Source organism: Marmota marmota, unplaced genomic scaffold (assembly GCF_001458135.2).
Source record: "Marmota marmota marmota unplaced genomic scaffold, marMar, whole genome shotgun sequence".
Taxonomy (NCBI): domain Eukaryota; kingdom Metazoa; phylum Chordata; class Mammalia; order Rodentia; family Sciuridae; genus Marmota; species Marmota marmota.
In genome coordinates, this window is record NW_026000349.1 from 671,422 (window position 1) to 690,237 (window position 18,816).

Sequence of the window (18,816 nt, forward strand, 5' to 3'; positions counted from 1 at the left end):
TCAGTGACCTCAATGGCAGCTGCGAGGACAAACTTGTCCTTGGGTTGGACATCAACCAAGAAAGTATCAAGCTCAGAAAGTAGAGAAACCCCCCAAAATAGAGAGCACAGTGGGGCAAATTTGGGAAATGACACCTACAGTGCCCCTAGCCAGAGCACCACCATGGCACCCCGAAAACACACAAAAGAGGGTAAAAAAGTCAAGGAAAGACNAAGGGTCCTGAGGAGTGGTGGTTGGTCCGGGGGGGGGGCGGGGGTTGGCGATAGGCAGGCAGCATGGTGAGGTGACTGTGATGGAGAATGCCCAGTTTCCTAGCTCTTGTATATCTTGAGCAGACCAGAAGCCTTGGAGTCAATTCACTCCAATGGCACCATCATGAAATGGGGCATCTTGTGGCCATAGCAGCATCCAGCCACTTTTAGCATAGGGCATCAGGCATCAAAAGTCAGGACTGCAGTATTGGAATGGGGTGTGGGTGTCTGTGGATGTGTCAGCATGCAGCTGTGTACCTTGCTTCCTACTCATGCTGGCGGTGACTGTGGAAGGATCCAGAAAGAGTGGTTGTGACAACAGAGGCATCCAGTCCTGAGGGTTGTCATCCTGCCATAGTGACAAGAGTCTGGCTGCAGTTGCAATAAAGTTGGCATCCAGTGCTGAGCATCACTGTCTGGTGTCCATGTTAAAAGTCTGGTGACAGCAGGGTGGAGCTTCAAAGTCTGGCAGGGGTGAGAGCAACATGCACCTGCATCAGGGGTCCTCAGTATAGGGGTCGGATATCAGGCTTGGGGTGAAGTGCAGTGACGTTGGGTCCTTGGTGGGCAGCGTCAGAATTCAGCTGGAGTTTGAAAGTTCAATTGCTGCATGATGGTGGTGGCACCAGAAGAGCCCAGAAGCAGGGGCAGCAACAACAGGCAGTGTCCAGCAGTGAGCATCTCCATCCTGCAGCAGTAATTGGGGTCCGGCTGCAGGGTGGTGAATGTGGCATCCAGTGGCCATGTGGGGAATCTGGGTGGCTACAGCAAAGAGCTCCAGGCTGGCAGTGGTCGTGAGGGCATGGGATAATGGGCATCAGAGTGAGAAGGTGACCAGTAGCTAAGATGGCCTCTGGAAGCTCCAGGCCCTGGTCTTTCTCCTGGTGGACTTGGCCTGCTCAGGAAGAAGCATATGGGAGACCACAGTACCCAGGCAGCAATCCAGGAACTTATCTGCCCTCAGCTGCCATGCCTCGCTCTGGCCATGAGCCCACTTGGTGTCTCTTCACCTCATGCCCTGGTACAGCTTCTACTGAGGAACTAGGCTGTCTGCCAGATTGAGGTGGCCTTAGGAGAGAACCCCACTGTCCCCAGCCACATCCTGCATGGACTGTGGGGACAGAGATCAGAGGTCCTAGGACATCTTCACCCCCAAAGCACATTTCTGTGGCTAAGGGCAGCAGAAGACCAAGACAGAGGGTCTGCACCCTTAGGCTCCCTCTGCCACCTGTGCCCTCCACTCTTGTCCTGCCCCAGGATGCCCTTGGAGGGTGAGGATTTGCTAGGCCCCCCCACCTCCCACCTCTGCACTCTGCTGCCACAGCCCAGGGGAGATGTGCCTGGGGAGGGTGGGTGTCCTCTCCAAAGGCTTCCCCAGCTGGAAGATGGCCTACTCACCCCTTAGAGGCTACAACCCTGGGAGGGACTCAAGGATCAGGCGAGCAGCTGCCTGGTGGACTCAAGGCCAATGCCAGGCATGGCTGGCCTGGTCAGTATAAGGACCTCAGCAGCTGTCTGGGTACCACCAGCTCCTATGTCCTGCTTCCTGAGCAGGCAGGTTCTACTAGAAGCAAGACCAGTCACCTGGAGGAGCCACTGCAGAGACCATCACAGCCTCCAGTCGCCCTCTGACTCTGAGGCCCACTGTCCCATGCTGTCACCATCACCGCTACCAGAGCTCCACACTGTGGCCACTGGAGTCCCCACATAGCCACCAGTAATGCTGCAGCCACCACCACTGCATTGGGACCAGACTCCCACCACCACCAGAGGATGAGGATGCTCCTGTCTGGATGCCTGGCTTGCTGCCGCCACCTCCAGACTCCTCAGTTGCCTTTGCCACCGCTGCCATAACTGAACTCCAGAAACTGACATTCCACAGAGGCCCAACACCAAGGCTTCACTGTCCTGGTTCCTGCTCGTGGCTGTCCTCCAAGCCTGAGGCCAAGTCTCCATCCTGCCACTGATACATCTGGACTCCCCAAACTGCCATGGGACTCCTGTTTGACATCCTCCTCACAGATGGATGCTCCTGCTACAGAATCCTGCACTGCTCCGGGTCACTGGGAAACTCCAATGTGGAACCCTGCTGTGGAATGCTAAGGCTGGCCTCTGTAGGCTCCAGTTCTGGATACCAGACTTATTTCAGAGCCACTGGACACTTCCACAGGTGCCACCTGCACCCCCAGGCTTGGGAAGGGTCCATCACATGCCCTTCCATGCCTGCTGCCTGTTTATTTCTGTCAAGGGATTAACTCACTGATCTCAAAACTGAATCATCTCACTGATAAACCTTGCATTGGCTCACCTGTGAGCTTCTGGGGACACCTACTACCTAACCCACAAAACATCTTCATCAAATAGGTTAGCAAGACCTCCTTGATGACTTGCAAGAGCTTCTGCATCAGTACTTGCTTCTTTGCCTTGCACTTTTATTTTATGGAGAGGAGCCTCTTGCCAAGAACATCATCAAACAAACTCTGGCAACTTCAAACTTCTTCTGCAGCTTTCTCAATTCTCTTGTCAGTAGAACAATGTAACGTGATGGCCTTATCTGGATTTGGCTTTGGCTGAATGGAACGTGGGTCGTTTCTTCTTTTCTCCACACTATGAAAAGTTTTTTTTCCGAATGAGAAATAATGCTGTTATTTCCTTTTTGTCATTTACATATGCCCTGGAGCAGCCCTTTAATTTCCTTCATGAACATTTCCTTTGCATTCTCAGTGTGACAAAGTAGTGCAAGATGCACAGCTTTTTATGTGAAGTGCAAAGCATAAGACTCTTCCTTTTATTTAAATAGTACAGACCATTACTGATTTATTAATGGTTCTACTTCAATAGTGTGTCTTGGAGAATAAGAGGATGGTGAGCCATGATCTGTGGAGCAATAAGAATGCACATATTAAGGTTGTTATCTTATATGAACAGGATTTTTAGTGCCACGTGACAATTAAAATAGTTAATATCACAGATCACAGTATGAGTTATAATGGCCTGAAATCTTCAACACTCATTAGGCAGTCACCTCTGCTCCATTCACAGGGACCTCTATCTCACCTTCTCCAGGATGGCCTGTTTGTGTCCTCTCCCACAGCACCATGAGCTCTACGTGGGCTCCATCAGCAGCTACACAGTGCTGATGGTGGCACAGCCTGGTGAATGGATGAGCATTTTTAGGTCAACATAAAAGATTGTCACTAAAAATACTTACAATGCCATCCTAAAAATGAAAGAATTACCATCACAAAAAAATAGACAATCTCAGAGGGAAGTGGAAGGAGAGCTGAGCTGGGGGGTCTGGCACTGGGTAATTCTCAGAAGGTCACATGTGGGAGGTGCCATAGAAAACATTAGAACTAGGGTGGTGAGCATACATTCCAGGAGAAGTGGAGGGCTGCTGGCCTAATAGTTTCTTGACTTCCTGCCTCTGTTGTTTTGGTGCCTGAAATTTAAGTTGCTGCCAGGAAAGGTGGCTCTCTTTCAAAGGATGGGATGGCAGCTTGGAGTACCATATGTAAATATATATATATATATATCGTCAAGAGGAGGATAATGTTCAATGTCCACTCACTTGCTTAGTGGCAGCTAAGCTGTCTCCTCTTCCTGAATGTTTACAGTGGCCACTCATGGCTCCATATCTTCCTGTGTGTTCAGTGCTGGTGTAGGGCCAACTTTGGTTTTCAGGGCTATTCCTCCTCCTTCACAGGGAATGTGATAATATGCTCCAAAAATATAAGCAGGTAAATTAGGCCATGGCTGCTGGAGGCAATTACATCACTTGGGGTGGTGCTGGACCTGCAGGAGAAAACACCGAACATGACTGGCTTTCCTTGGGCCTTTCCCAATTCACACTAGAACCCTGCCTCTGAGAATAGCCCAGGCCCTCCCCAATAGGACATCTTCCCAGACTAGGGTCCATCAGCTGCAGGATGTCAGCCTTGTGTTTCTCGCGACCATATGGCAGATCCCAAGGCCACCAGCAGAGATTCCTCTGCACACACCTTCAGTCATTCACCTCAGGCCCCATCCCCATAATCAGAGAGCTCAGACTCACAGGATCTGTGTTCTCCAGCTGGGGAAGGACATGGAAGTTCCCCTCTGATTCAGGCATAATGAGTAACAGGAAGGCCCTGAGATATTTCAGGTTGTCCAAGTCTTCGGACCTCAAAAATATTCTGCATAGAGGCACAGCCACATTTCAATGATGGAGCAGAGGGTGCTATGGAGTGTGGAGTGAGACAGGGAGTCATGAGGGACTGGGTCTCACCTTTAGGTAGCACCTCCCAAGGCCCCTGCATCATGGGCTTCTCAATGAGTGCCCAAGCAGGCCCATGCACCACATCAAAAGGGCAACCTTTGAGGCACATGTGTGGGTAAGGGGCTCCCCACAGTTGCTGTCCAGTCTCTGTACAGAAAAGTATGGGCAACCCAGGCTGGAATTGGCTGTGTTGGGATGGGATCCTCACAGAGTCTGGTTCTGAGGCCCCAACCACTCCTCTGCTCCTTGGGTGTCCAGAATCCCATTGCAGCACACTATGTCCTCTCTACAGTATAAGCCCCAGAGTTGAGTCCTCTGATGGAAATCACACAGGGTGGAAATTGGGGTTTACCCAGCTATCTTTTACAACAGCCAATCAATTGGCCCCTCTTAAAACAGGAGCCCTCCCGACTGGCCCAAAGACCACTCACTTCTTTTTTTATAGCCACTCCTCACAAACATCTGGCTGCAGGTTTCTATACCTAGAGAAGGTGAGGCGGCTGTCACCTCTAACATCCTGTGCCCCTCATCTGCCAAGATGGCTGGTGGGCTTGACTAACTTCCTGACAATCATGGAAGTTCTAGAGGGCTAGGAGGTTTGTCTGCATTGCTTCCTAAATGATAGGCCAAGTGATGGCCAATAGTGATGTTACATATACATTTGAGCAATGACTGAGCCCAACCACCTAATGCCTAGCTACCTCAGGGCCAGGACCCATTCCTTTCTCCCCAAGGGTCCCTGTTCTGACTACATGCAGGTTGGAACGCTCCCAGATGCAGTCCACAGACTCCTCCCCAAATATGAAAATTGCGTATCCTGAAGCCTCAGAGTAGTGAGGCCTGAGATAGGGAACTTGCTCACAGAGAGGGGACGTGCCCACAGGTTAAGACCAGAGCTGCAGGCAGCATGTTACACAGAACCAGGCCTGAGGCAGACACTCCTTGGGCTCATCCTACTCGGTTTTCTAAACATCCAGGCAGGGTTCTCCTCTGAAAACACTACTTTCTCCAGAGGGGACGGATTGCCCAGAAATCCAAGGACCAACTAGGACATGGCCATGTGCCAGGGCTTGGAGGTGATTGATACACACCTTTTACTACACAGCAGCTCCAGCACCTTCTGAGGATTAACCCGATTTGGGTAGGAATATAAAAATTCATGGCCATAGGAGGTGTTCCCCTTTGCAGGACAGGAACCAGGCCATTCCTTGGCTCCTGGAGGATGAGTGCTGTGAAGGTTTCCAGTAGACAGGACACATCCATTGATGAATCTTGGTCATCTTCTCCCTAGATTGTGGAATCAAATAGGGACACTACAACATGGAAAAGTAGCCATATGCAAAATGACTCATTGCCATACACTCAGGTTAAATTGAAGGATTTATCTCTGTATTCTTGAGATATCACACACACACACACACACACACACACAACACACATACACACACAAACCTGGTGAGGGTCTCTAGCAATCAAGGGGAAATTGAGTGGTGTCCTAGACTCTGGTCCCTTGTGGTTGCCTGTCATGTCTCAATTCTGCTCTCCTTGGGAAAAATTGCCAGAGCTCTAAGGACCCAGCAGTGACCCAGAACTCAAGAAAGGCCCCCCTATTCAGGGCTTTTCTGAGGCTTGAGCATCCACAGATCAGGAACTCTTGGCACTGGGCTTGCTGTCTCAACACCAGTGAGCAGACTGGGACTGTATCTGATTGTTGGTGCCTAGCTACTAGGGTTGCAAGGTCTGTATGTTTTGTGACCAAAAAGTGAGGTCACTTCCTTGGGGACTCCTTACCTGAGTTCTATTCCCACATAAGATGGTTCCAAAGGCCCCCTGGGATGTGGGATGCTCCCATATTCTCATGACACAGGCACCAGTGAACACAGTTACACCAACACACCCTGGATCAGGTCCACGGATAAGCCAGGAATAGGCAGCTCCTCTGGTTTGGAACAGAATGTGGTCCAGACCCACTTCCTCCTTTAGGTTATGTGTGTGATCCTGAAGAAGTCATTGTGGCTTGCAAGACCTCCGTGGCTCCCTAATGTGTCCATCAAGGATTATTAGACCACCTGCTTTTCAGGTGGTCATCAGGGGAATGAACCCATACATACATGTACTCCCTCAGATACCCTAATGCTAAAGTTATGAGTCTGTAATACACAAATCTACAGATGACACAGCATTGGAAGGTGAGGAACAAAAAATGACATGCAACTCTACCATGACCTGAGTCCCACAGTGAGAGAGAGAAAGTCAACTCCTGCCTTGGCCATGGTCCCCTCTCTGTACCAGTGGAATGCTATAGTGGCTGATATTCAGAGATAGCCTCCCCTTTGTCAGAGAGCTGCCAATGGCTTCATGTGAGATTTAGAATTGTCCCAAGGTCTCTTCCCATTGTATTATGTGGGTTCATTACAGAGGATCCAAAAGACCATAGCATCCTGGTGCCCAAGGCCTGTAGCTCCCTTCCCTCCAAGTGGATCCACATCAGCATCTGGTTTCTAAGAAACAGAAATCAGCCAGGTCATAAAGACAACTTCTAAGTTTGAGTCAAGGGAAGTCTCATTTTTGTCTGGCTCCATAGCCCCACAGCTGGGGCACTGCTGGGATTCTAGAGCTCTGGGAGAAAAGTTTGTGTGGCAGCAAGCAGAGAGACCCAGGGATCCCATGAAATGGCAAGGGGATGGTATTTCTGTGCTTCCCTTTCTGAGTGCCTCACAGAAGAGAAAATATGTGGGTTGTAAAATTCACTGATGCACAAAATATATCAAGAACCAGCAATGTTGTGAAGTGGCCAAGATTTTGTCCAACAGCATGGTCCTAACCAGAGGAGTGGAGACTCTATCTTCATGACTTTAGGGAAAGGCTACATTGCTTCTTTCAGGGAAGCAGCAAGCCACTACCCTTTGTTTTGTGTGTCATTCAAGACAATTTCCTCCTATTCCTCCAAGTAAAATATTGAAACAAGGCCCCAGAAACATGAACAAAGAAGTATTTCAGGAGGCAATATTGACTCAATAGCTAAGGATACTGGAGCCGAGAGAAGGACAGACAATTCAGTTTTGAGGACTGGACAGGGAACAGGAGACCATTCCCTGCAGGGAACACTCACTAAACTAATACGTGACCACTGAGCACCCTGTGCTCACTCTTGTATAAAACTCAAGGAGCTGACACCTTTCCCCTCTCCTAAGGAACCTCAAGAATTAGCTAACTCTCCCAGGAGACTCAGGATCATCTTCCTTGTACACAGGGAGCTAAGTGGCTGCTCATTACTTTCCTACCAGAGGTGACAAGCACATGATGCTAAGTTCTTTTAAACTATACCAAACTTAAAAAATTGTTTATGCTCTCCCCAAAATAGCAGTAGAATCACCACCTCAAAATACCATAAGAAAAACTAAATGGGAGAAGATTACTTAAGCAAAGAAATGATCAGGATTCAACTTCCAAAAGACCTAAATGCCCTTGCAGCTCCTGGTCCCTTTGCTGTGGCTTCCAATGGACAGCAGACTCCTTATGTGCTCATTTTGCCTTAGTGACACATGACCTAACAGGAAAGGCTTTCTGTACACAACAGCGGCTTGACCCAAGCATCTGGATATACACAGCTGCAAATGTTGAAAGTAACACTAAATAATGTCTTTCAAGATAAATGGGTTCTCTCATCAACAATACTAAAATGAGATAAAATGCTACTAGGATACAAAAATGTAGACACTAAGCTGACCTAACACAATATTTATTAAGCATGTTACTTACTGACCCCAAAGTTATATCATAAAGCGTTTCTAAAAGACATCATTCTTATCCTTTCTTGAATTGCTTCTGCTCATCTGAAAGATGCCACATCCTTAATTACTGGTTGATTTAGTGCCGTCACATTGGAATTTATTCCAATGTGAATTAAATGTCTTAAATTGAGAAGCCAAATCACAAATTTCCACCAAATCATTTATAAGAAGGTAAAATGGCCTTCTCCACCCAATTCTACACAATGTGGCTGAAAAATATCCCAACAAAGCCAGAAACACACTGAAAAGTTTCCATAAGAATTGTGGAATGATACGGCACCTTCAAAGAACTGAAGACAGTAGCTGCTGTCTATAAAGTGTCTGTACATTTGTTTTAGTAGCACCATCTACCACTGTGTTTCTGGCCCATGTTCAGGGACATGGTTTCTTCAACTCTTCATAGTAACTCAATGAGATGGGTACAACACCCCTGTATAGATGAGGAAACTGAGTCATGGACAAATTAAATGACTTGCCACAGAATACTCAGCATGAAGTGCCAGGGTGGGAATTCAAATCAGGGTGGGAATTCAAATCCAGGCTGTCCCACACCAAGTCTGGAACAGAGTGCACTTATTCACTCATTCAACAAACCCCTATGGGTGCCTCCTGGAAGTGAGTGCTTCCCATGTAAGCCCAAAGATTCATAGCACTATGCAATGTAGGTGTCTCTTTTAGCATTCCCAAGTTCCCAATGAGGCTGCTGACCTGGGGAGGCAAGGCCCATCAGGCCTGTGAGGAGACTTCACTTTGCATCAGTGAAGCCCCACATAGCTACAGGTGGCTCTGTCCAGGTGGCCAACACACCTGCTTCCTCAGCTCACTGCCAGTAAACATCATGGTCATGGCCAAAGGTGGGTTCATGTCATTCTACAACTGTCCAAGCCCACAGAATATGCATCAGCAAGAGTAAAGATTAAGGTAAGCCCAAGAATCTAGGTGACAATGATGTGGGTTTCTGAACTGGAACAAATGTGCCTCTCTGGTGGCCAGTGATGGTGACAGAGGCTGAGGCTGTGCAGGGATGGGGGCATTCAGAATATCTTTGTCCTTCCTCTCAATTCTGAGCTTAAAAATGCTCTAAAAAGTTTTCAAGTAAAAAACAAGAAAAGAAAGAAGTGTGCTTTGTCACTCTGCACTGGGGCAGCTAAGGGCAGATGGCCAGAGCTCGGGGCAAACAGACCCAGCACCTCCTTTCCAACCTGCCTCTCTCCAAGCTCAGCACAGCATGGCCTTCAAGGGACTTTGGGGTCTTTACAGAGAAGGTGTCTGATGGTCACAGATCAGAAGTCCTGCCTGCAACCTCCTCAGGAGGAGGCCATGGGGGAAGACTCAGATTTAGGGTGGCCCACCTCTCCCTCTCTGTCCCTGTGCTGTCCCTACTTATCTCCATGTCACCCCTGCCCCCTCAGAGGCTGCCAGCTGCTTGCTGCCTGAGCACCTTTGTGCTGCTCTTCCCACTTCTTGGCCCAGCAGCTCCTGTCCATCAATAAGCTCTCAGCTCCCACTACACCTCCTCTGAGAAGCCCATTCTCACTACCACCCAGGAACACCCTGACCCTCTCTCCCCTCTGAATTCTGAATTCAACCTATTTCTTCATCAGTTTGCTTGTTCTTTCTCGGGCCCTCCTTCTAGACCATGGACTCCAGGAGGGTAGGGGCCTTCCTTGAGCTCACTGTGGTCTCCCCAGCTCCCCCAGGACTGGAGAGGAGGGCTTGGAAGCTGTGGAAAAGGCACAGGGTGAGGATATAATGAGAAGTGTGCAGGCTGCCACCTGGGGGAGGGCCCGCACCAGACCCTGCCATCCTGGCCCCCTGATCTTGGCCTGTCAGCCTCCAGATCTGTGAGAAATCAGTTTCTGTTGTTTCAAAGCCACACTTGATGGGTCTTAGGTACACCTGCCTTCACTGATTCAGACCTGGGCAACGTGAGCCAGATTTGGGTAATGCATTCTGGACACTTGGAGGTACCCAGGCAAGCTGGGGTTGCTGTCTCCATGCAGCAAGTAGGTGTCTGTGTGCACAATATCATAGTCTGCTCACCTGATCCAGTGGACACCTGGCAAACCGTAAGCCTGCAGGCAGCACTTAGGACCAAAGACAGGCACAGGGGCAAACTCAGCCACCTCTACTGCAAGAGGCTATGCTCCAAACGTAGCTGATCTCACCCCTTCAGTGGGCACATCTGTGGCTTGCCTGCTTGGCTTTCACCTCCTTGCCTCATCATTTAACCTTGAATATTTTGGGCGACAATTTCTTTCTCTTATATGGTGACTCAGCCCCTCGAGGCTTGATCACTGAGATCAATCCATTCCACCACGATGGGCACAAAGAAGCAGTGACGCAGGCTGGACCAGCCACACCAATCCCATTACTTTCATTATCATCATTAGGCATGGGACACTGTCTTTTCCTTCAATGCCAAACTAGCAGATTGTGCCCCGAAAGCTGCTTGGCAATATGCCACCACCCCACTGAGAGAGGGTGAGCAGGAGAAAGCAGTGCAGGGAGATGGAGAGAGGCAGTATCCTGAGGACGTCACTGCAACCTCTGGATAAAGCTGTGCCTGAATCTGTGTTCACCACATACTTCCCACACACGTGAACCAAAGCAATCCACTTTACAGCCTTTTTTTTCTCCTGTAAAGTTATGTTTCTTTACTTATTGTTCTGGCTAATTTTGTTAGGGTTTATCCAATTTGAAAGATGGACCCACTTTGCTGCTTCACAGCTGTGTGGCCTTGGCTCAGTCGTTAAACCCTCAGAGCTTCAACATCCTTGCTAGTAAAGAGGAGTTGCTACCTCCACCTTCAAAAGAGGAAGTCAGCCTTGTAAATTATATGAGACAAGGCAAAGCACTTAGGATTGAGGTTTGATGAATGGAAGATTCTATAATTCTAATCTACTAATTAAGCATAATGTACTGAAGAATAACTACAGGGAATGCTTTCAAAGACCAAAGTATCACTGAGTGTCTGACTCCTAGGGCCTCAGCTATCTGGTTTTTCATTGTGGCCTCAGTGTGGAAGCAACTTTTGCATCCCTAAGAACACCCACAATCTGAGCTCCTAAAACATCAGCACAGAAAAAGCATAAAAATATGGATATTCTATCTTCTCATATCACTAAAAGAAAAACACAGTGACCCATCTGAATTTAGAACTCGGAAACCCCTCAGCCAAGGGCTCAGGACAACATCATGGCAGGGCCAGAGGCTCCCTCCAAAGGGCTTATCTCTTTGGACATCAAGAAATACCCCTTGTATTCAACATATAGCACAGCTCTGGGGCCTGCAGCACCCCTACCCAGGGCTTATCCAGATGATCAAGCTCATGCTCTGAGAGCATCTGCCAAGTCATCTGTGAGCAGAGGGAAGAAACTGACCCACGACAGCTGAGTCCATCTTGCTCCCACTGGAATGAGCCAAGCACACCTTCCTGCATACAGATGGTGCCACTAGGACAGGTCAGCAACACTGCTGCATAAGGGGAAAGAGACTGTCATCACAGAGGTTCAGGAGCTACTAAGTGGGCAGGACCACAGTTTGAACCCAGGACTGTCTGATTCCAAAGTCTGGACCTTTGCCAACTCCCAGCATAGGTAACAACCACCTATGAGCTGTTGGTTCCAGCTGCAGATCAATGGAAAGCAGGGTTTGCAGCCAGACCCCTGGGTGAACCACTCACCATATCTGGGACCTTAGGCAACTTACCTGCCATCTCCTTGTCCCATTTTCCTAATGCACAAGTGAAGGTGTGTTGTTCACTGCACAGAGCATGGAGGTAGTTAAATTAGATTGTCTATAGAACAGGCTCAGTATCGTATGGTGATTTTTGTTTTGTTTATTTGTTTTTATGCCTTTATTTACTAAGGATGTCTTTAACTGAGCCCTGGGCTTCCTGGCAGGGAGCAAGCCTTATCAGCTACTGTTTTATTATATCTGTAGCCTTGGCAAATTCCAGGGAGGGCCTGGTCACAGAGGGTGGTGCCAGGCATTGGCTAGACCCTAGGGCTCACCAGAAGTGGTGGTCAGCTCTAGAACCTCTTCTGCTTAGAAAGCAGGAACAGGGGGATGTGAGAGGGACTTTCTAGGGGTCACATAGGTTTTAGGGACTGAGGCCTAGGAACAAGGACTCAGGCCAAGTCCTGTTCCATCAGGTGTCGGCAGCCTTAGCAATTGCAGGACCACTGGGGTAACAAAAGTGCCCTTTCCTACTTGTTAACCCATGACATAATGCTCTCCCCAACTACTACAGCACCCCATGAGGCTTTGGCAGGGAGACCCAACAGGATGGCACAGGAGACACAAGCAAACAAGAAAGTCAGGCCCCTCCTGCCACCCTCACTTCTGAGAACCAGGGAGATCAAGGCTACCAGACACTCGTCAATATCCAAAGAACCCAGGAGCTGCACTGCCAGAGGCCTGAAACAGCCTCAAAACACATCCGGTGGGGGGGGACTGCATTATTCATGAGAAGTTCTGCCCCATGAGCCCACACACAGGCTCAACTGAGTGAATCCTACAGGACTGACGGGACCCAGAAATGTCCTTCTTGGAAGTTCTGCACCCATTCAATGGACAAGAATTCTGCAGCACCTCCTCTGCATGCTGGAAAGTGGAGGCTGGGCCTGGGATTCCCAGCCCAGAGTAAAATTTCTACAAAGAACAGGCAGAAGTTTCCTCTCTGGCCTGACACCCTGGGGACCGTGCTTGCTCCCCACTCGTCCCTGATACTTGCATGTTTCTCCTCTGGTCCAAACTCCCCCAGGGCTCTCATGTTATCCAGAGTGAGGACCAAAGACTTCAGCAGCCAAGAGGCTCGGCATGGTGGGCCCTGTTCTTTCTTTGACCTCATCGTCACTCTCCTTCACTCTGCTCTGGTTACATTGGCCACCTTGCTACTCTGTCTTTTCAACTCAAGGTCTTTGCAGGTGTTGATATTCTTCCAGGAACACACTTCCTGCTGAAATGTATGTCCTCCCTTCCAACGCTCTGCTCAAACGTTATCCCCTCAGAGAGGCCGAGCTGACCACCACCACTGGTGAGCCCTTTCCCTCTCTCTCTGACCTTGATTTCTGCCATGGAACTTATTTATCTACCTGTCCTCAGACTGGGTTGTACTTTCAATGAAAACATGTGAGTAAGTGCTCAATCTGCATCTGCATGGGAAGGAGCTCCTCAGTGATGCTTAGTGCATCCATCACATGATGCCAACCCTAAAGCACGCACACACACACACACACACACACACACACACACACACCAGGATGGCCCAAAATGTCTACACCATGCAAGATCTCTGGCTGACAGCTCACAAGATGCAAACATGACTGCAAAGGGGTGCCAGGCTGAACAATGGTGGGGGATGACTAGAGAAGGGCAAGTCACACACACACACACACACACACACACAAAAATATTAGCCTTATTTATTCATATATACTCATGCATTACACAAACACAGATTCACAAAAACAGTTCACACAGATTCACATACAATGCCTGGAAATGCACTTGGACATCTGCAGACAGATGCACATACATTCTCATACACACACACTCCAGCCACAACTCCACACACATGCACACACACATGCACACACACACACAGCCATGTGTGCACCCACGTACACTCAGTCCAGCCATGAAGATGCCATCCTTAGCCCCCAGTATTGTAAATGTTCCCCACCTCTACAGGGACCTCACAGGTGACCGGCTATAAATCCAGAGGCTGGACTAATCTCCAGGGTGGCCCAAGGGACAGTAAAAGGGCAGCAGGACAGCAGGAGTCTGTCTGTCATTCTCCTGTGTAAGGTGGTTAGGATGAGGGGACCCTGACTGCCAAAGAAGCAGTTCACAGATCCTGACCTGTGACCCCCAAGAAGTGGCCTCTGTCTCCTGGTGGTGGCTCTGGGGTCTAGGAATGTGTGGGTGCAGGAGAGAGTCTTTTTTTCCCTAAACTGAACCTCTCTCCTTTGCTGAAGGCTGGGCCCTCCTTGGCAGACTCACTCAACATCAACCTCCCCAAACAGGCCTACCTGTCCCCAAGAGCGTGTCTCTCTTTTTAGCCCTCTTCACTGAGACCCACACAGCTGTTCCTGCAGAAGATGGAGTCCCACCAGACACCTCAAGGTATGCCCCCACCCTGGAGGATCCTCACACTGCATCCACCCCTGCCACCCCCAGAACCTTAAACTCATGGGTCACACCTCCAGCCCTCCATCCTGGGTGAGCCTGCCTATAGTGTGACACTGCCTGTCACCAGGGAGCACCCCTCCAGGAGCCATTGCCCCCGACCCAAGTTGGCTCTGCTTTCCCAGATGTGCATCCTGCACCTACCTTTTTCTTCAAGGTCTGCAGCATCTTCAGTAGTCTGCAGCATCTTCTGCCTTGTGCCAGGTCTTCACCCCTGGGGGACAAGCAGGTGGGCATGGGTGAGCACATGTAGGGGCAGCCAGGGATGTCCTTCCCTCAGCCCACCTGAAACTTCCTTACCTGTGGGAGCAGCTTCCATGGCTCTCACAGCTTCCTCTGAACAGAAAGGCATGGGGGACCCTTGGGAATATGCGCCTGGTAAAGGCAGTGTGGTTGTTGTGTTACCACTCAGGTGGGCATGGGTAGAGCCAGGGACTGCCAAGTTCTGAACTCAGAGTCAGTACCTCCCACTACAGTTGGACCATTCACTAGGAGGGCACCATCACCTAAGATCAGCTTGGAAAGGGTTGGAAAATTTTCCTGGAGACCAAAGCCTTCCTCAGGATCTGAGAATCCCCTCACCTGATCCAGGCTGCCCTCACATGGACTCATACCAGCATCACAGAGCAATGGTGCAGTAGCTTAACCACAAGAGGCCTCTGCTTCCTGCAGTGTCACTTCAGCGCCCTCTACTGAGGAAGCCCCCATCATGCACCGTGTAAATGGGAAATGGTGTAAAAGCCAGGCTATGGTGGAGGAGCAAACACTGAAGGAAGGAAGGAAATAAGATCAGAGCCAACATTAATGCACTTGGGAATAAAAAATAACAACATTAAGGACCAATGAAACAGTGTTTCTTTGAAAACGTAAACAAGATGGATAATGCTAACATAACCAAGAGAAAAGGAGAGAAAATCCAAGTTTATAAAATTAGAGATTAAAAAGGTGAAATCACCATAGATACCACAGAAATCCAGCAGATCATTAGAGACTACTTTGAAACTGGTACGCCAATACATTGGAAAACCTAGAATAAATGAATACATATCTAGATAAATAGGATCTACCAAAACTGAATCAAGAGCAAAAGAAAACCCAAACAGACCAATGAGTTGTAATGAGATGGAAGGCTTTTAATTATTGTCTCTAGCAAAGAAAAACCCAGGGCTGGATGGACTCCCAGCTGAGGTGTACCAAAAACCTTTAAAGGAGAACTGATGCCAAAACACCTCAAATTACTCCATGAAATACAAAGGGATGAACACGTTCCAAATTTATAAAGCCAGCATTGCACACATACCAAAGCCAGATGAGGACACATCTAGAAAAAAACCTACACACCAACATCCACAAATAACTTAGATGCACAAATATGGGATGTATGCTTCCTCTGATATGCAAAAAAAAAAGAACAAAAAGGAAAAGAAATGTGGGAAAGATGAGTGGAGAAAAGGGACCAAGGGGTAGCGGTTGGAGGTAGGGGGAGCTAAGACATACCGCAGCAGTAAAAATCTGGGGAAATGATAAAGATTTCCAGGAAATCTCATTTTGATCCAAACCCCCAACAATTGAGACAACCAGTCATTAAGGGAATGGAACAGCTCTCAAAAACTGTTCCATATCACATTTCACATGAAACAACTGTTTTTTGTTTGTTGGTTTCATTGTTTGTTTGTTTGTTTGTTTGGTGAGGTGGGCTTGTCAATCAGCCTACCCTTTAAAATAGAAGAATTGCCACAAGGTATTTGTATGATGACCTAGGAGGAAGCCCTAGACGGAACTCCAACACTAGTCTTTACAAGGATCAGCCTTCTGGGCCAGGCAACATGGCTCTCAGTAAGTTAAGTGTCCTGGTAGAAATGTGAAGAGATGGAAGTCAAGCTAAAGGAGAGCTGGAATCCTAGAGGTGATGACCCAACCAAGACCTGCTCCTTGGCACTGCATTCCCCGCACCCCCACTTTTGGTAGTAGTATTATTTTTCCCACATGGAATTTATAAAATAGGTGCAGAATAATCCTCTTAGTGTATTCTGTGGTGACTGAGGAGCAAGGGCAGTTATTTAGAAAGCCAGCTTATGTATTCCATTGTGCAACACGTCACCACTCTTCTGAATGTTGTTGTAGTCTGTTTCTCCTTTTTTACAGGAGGCTTTTTAGCCATGATTGGCAGAGGTGGGTCCAGGAGGCTGTCCTTACTGCTCATCAGTTGCTTAATGGACTTTGAGATCAGGCTCATTTTTTTCATGTATTTTGTCCTTCAGTTCACTTATAGTCATTGAAGGGACTGTGGCAAGAAGTCATTAAGGATGCAGCATCTTTCTGATGGACACGAGCAGATTATTGAAGAGTAAGAGAACTGTGTTGTAGAAATTCTTTAGCATGCATGTTTTGGGTCAATGATTTTGCTAATGTAACATGCATAGGGTTCTAATGATCATGAAGGTTTTCTACTTTGTTTTCCACATTGAAATATGGCCAGTTTATTCACTACTGTTCTTATACTCTGGTAGTTTCAGTGTAGTTTTAACATTTGCTGAGAAGACAACCAATTTATCTTAAGAGATGGCCCTTCATGTTGCTTCCCCAAGTCTCCTACACTTTCTTTATTCCTACTTCATTTTCTTCCTCTGTTTCTGCTCTCTTTGGCATTTAAGTGAACTGTGTTGGAGCTCACTGGTTCTTCCCTCTGGGTGATCAATTCTGCTAGGAGGCTCTGTATGTTTTGGAGCTCATTCACTGTAATTCTCAGGGGCAGAATTCTGGAGTGATTTTGGAAACTTAGTGCAATCCCTTGCTCACCTGCTCTGGCAGGTTTCTGTATTGCTTCTCTGTATTCTCAGAGTTTGTTCAGTTCACTTCAAATGACTCTTTTGAATCCTTGGCCACTGCCCAGTCTATGCAGAAGCCCATGTATGGAAGGCCCTCTCCTGTGAGGACATTTTTAACAACTAACCTTCATGTTTGTATTCTCACTAGAGTTTGCCCTGTCCCCTTTCCATCCCTCATCAGTTCTTGCACGCTGTCTTTCACTTTGCAACCAGGCACATATTGATCTTAGTGATTTTAAAGTCCTAGCCTTACCATTGCAATATTTCTGCCAAATCAGAACCTGGCTCCCAGGCTTGCTCTATCCACACTGCACATTCTCTCTGTTCATATCACATGTGCCCTATGTGTCCTTTAGAGCCCTAGCATATTAACCACACTTGTTTCTCTTTCTCAGTTGTCCAAGGCTCTCTTCACTGCATGTTTCAGGATGGTTCTACTGCTGCCTCTGTCTCTTCAAATGATGCCTTTTGTTAGTGCACTTTTCACATTTAGTCCTGCTGTGGACATGATGTACTGGCGAAAAGGAACAGAGGCTTGTAGGCCTCTAGATCTAGTTTATATTTTATTGGCTCAGAGTTGTGGTGTGATGATGAGCTGTATTTTTTAAGGGCTTGTGACTTTGGTTTTCCTAAGGATATCTTCATAAGGTCTGAGTCTTACAATTCCGTCTTGTGAAAACTGCCATTAGTATATGGAGGTCCTAGAGTTGCAGGGTGAGGTATGGAGGGAGGAAGCCTTCATTAATCCTGAGACCAGTCAGTAATTGAGCCTGAGACCCTGGGCTGTGACTTTCTCAAGTCCTTCTCATTCCTCCTCTTCAGATGTGACTGGAAGTGCAGAGGAAACTGGAGGTAGTTATTTCCATTCTCCCCAATAAAAGGCCAGATGGGACTACATTTGGAGCCTTCCCTTCCCCCATGCCAGGGAACCCAGGCTGGTTAGGCTCTGCTCAGATGTTTTCTTCATAGGGAATATGTTGTATTCATGAAAGGAGGATGGATCCAGGTGGACCTAGAAGCCAATGGCTCAGTTTCCTCTATCCCCACTGGAAACATGAGGGAAGCTTTGTCTGACCTTCCTCCTGAGCAGCTGGTGTGCTAACTGGAGGGAGATGTGTGGAGGTGTGAGGAGCTCCAGGAGATTGGTTCTTCCCATGAGGACTCTTAGTTATATAGTGGGACCACCCTGCACCTCCAGCCATTCAGTAGTGACGGTGTCAGCTTTCCTACCCAGCTACAGTCTCCAGAAGAGGCCCCTGCTCAGTTTAGCTGATGGTATGAATTTCCAATGACCCAATTTCAGGAGCAGTGGTTGGCCCTTGGACCTCCATCTACTCTGGGGGCTGAGAGCTATAGTCATTTTCTGTTTAGACTTCCCTGGGAGGGCTGTGAGCATGGGGATGATGACCACAGAGCTCCACATGCATTGGTCCACATATTGAAAACCTCTCAATATTTCCTTAACACTAACATCGGATTAAGTTTTTTTT

General features: G+C 48.1%; 1 long non-coding RNA gene across 1 annotated transcript; it reads right to left on the reverse strand.

The window, feature by feature from the left end:
- Nucleotides 1-218: 218 nt before the first annotated feature.
- Nucleotides 219-15,945, reverse strand: LOC107160725. Its single transcript, XR_001505898.2, has 6 exons — nt 14,799-15,945; nt 14,643-14,712; nt 5,601-5,796; nt 3,823-4,046; nt 2,560-3,128; nt 219-716 (listed from the first exon to the last, which is right to left on the reverse strand). It is a non-coding gene; the product is annotated as an uncharacterized LOC107160725 (long non-coding RNA).
- Nucleotides 15,946-18,816: the final 2,871 nt, after the last annotated feature.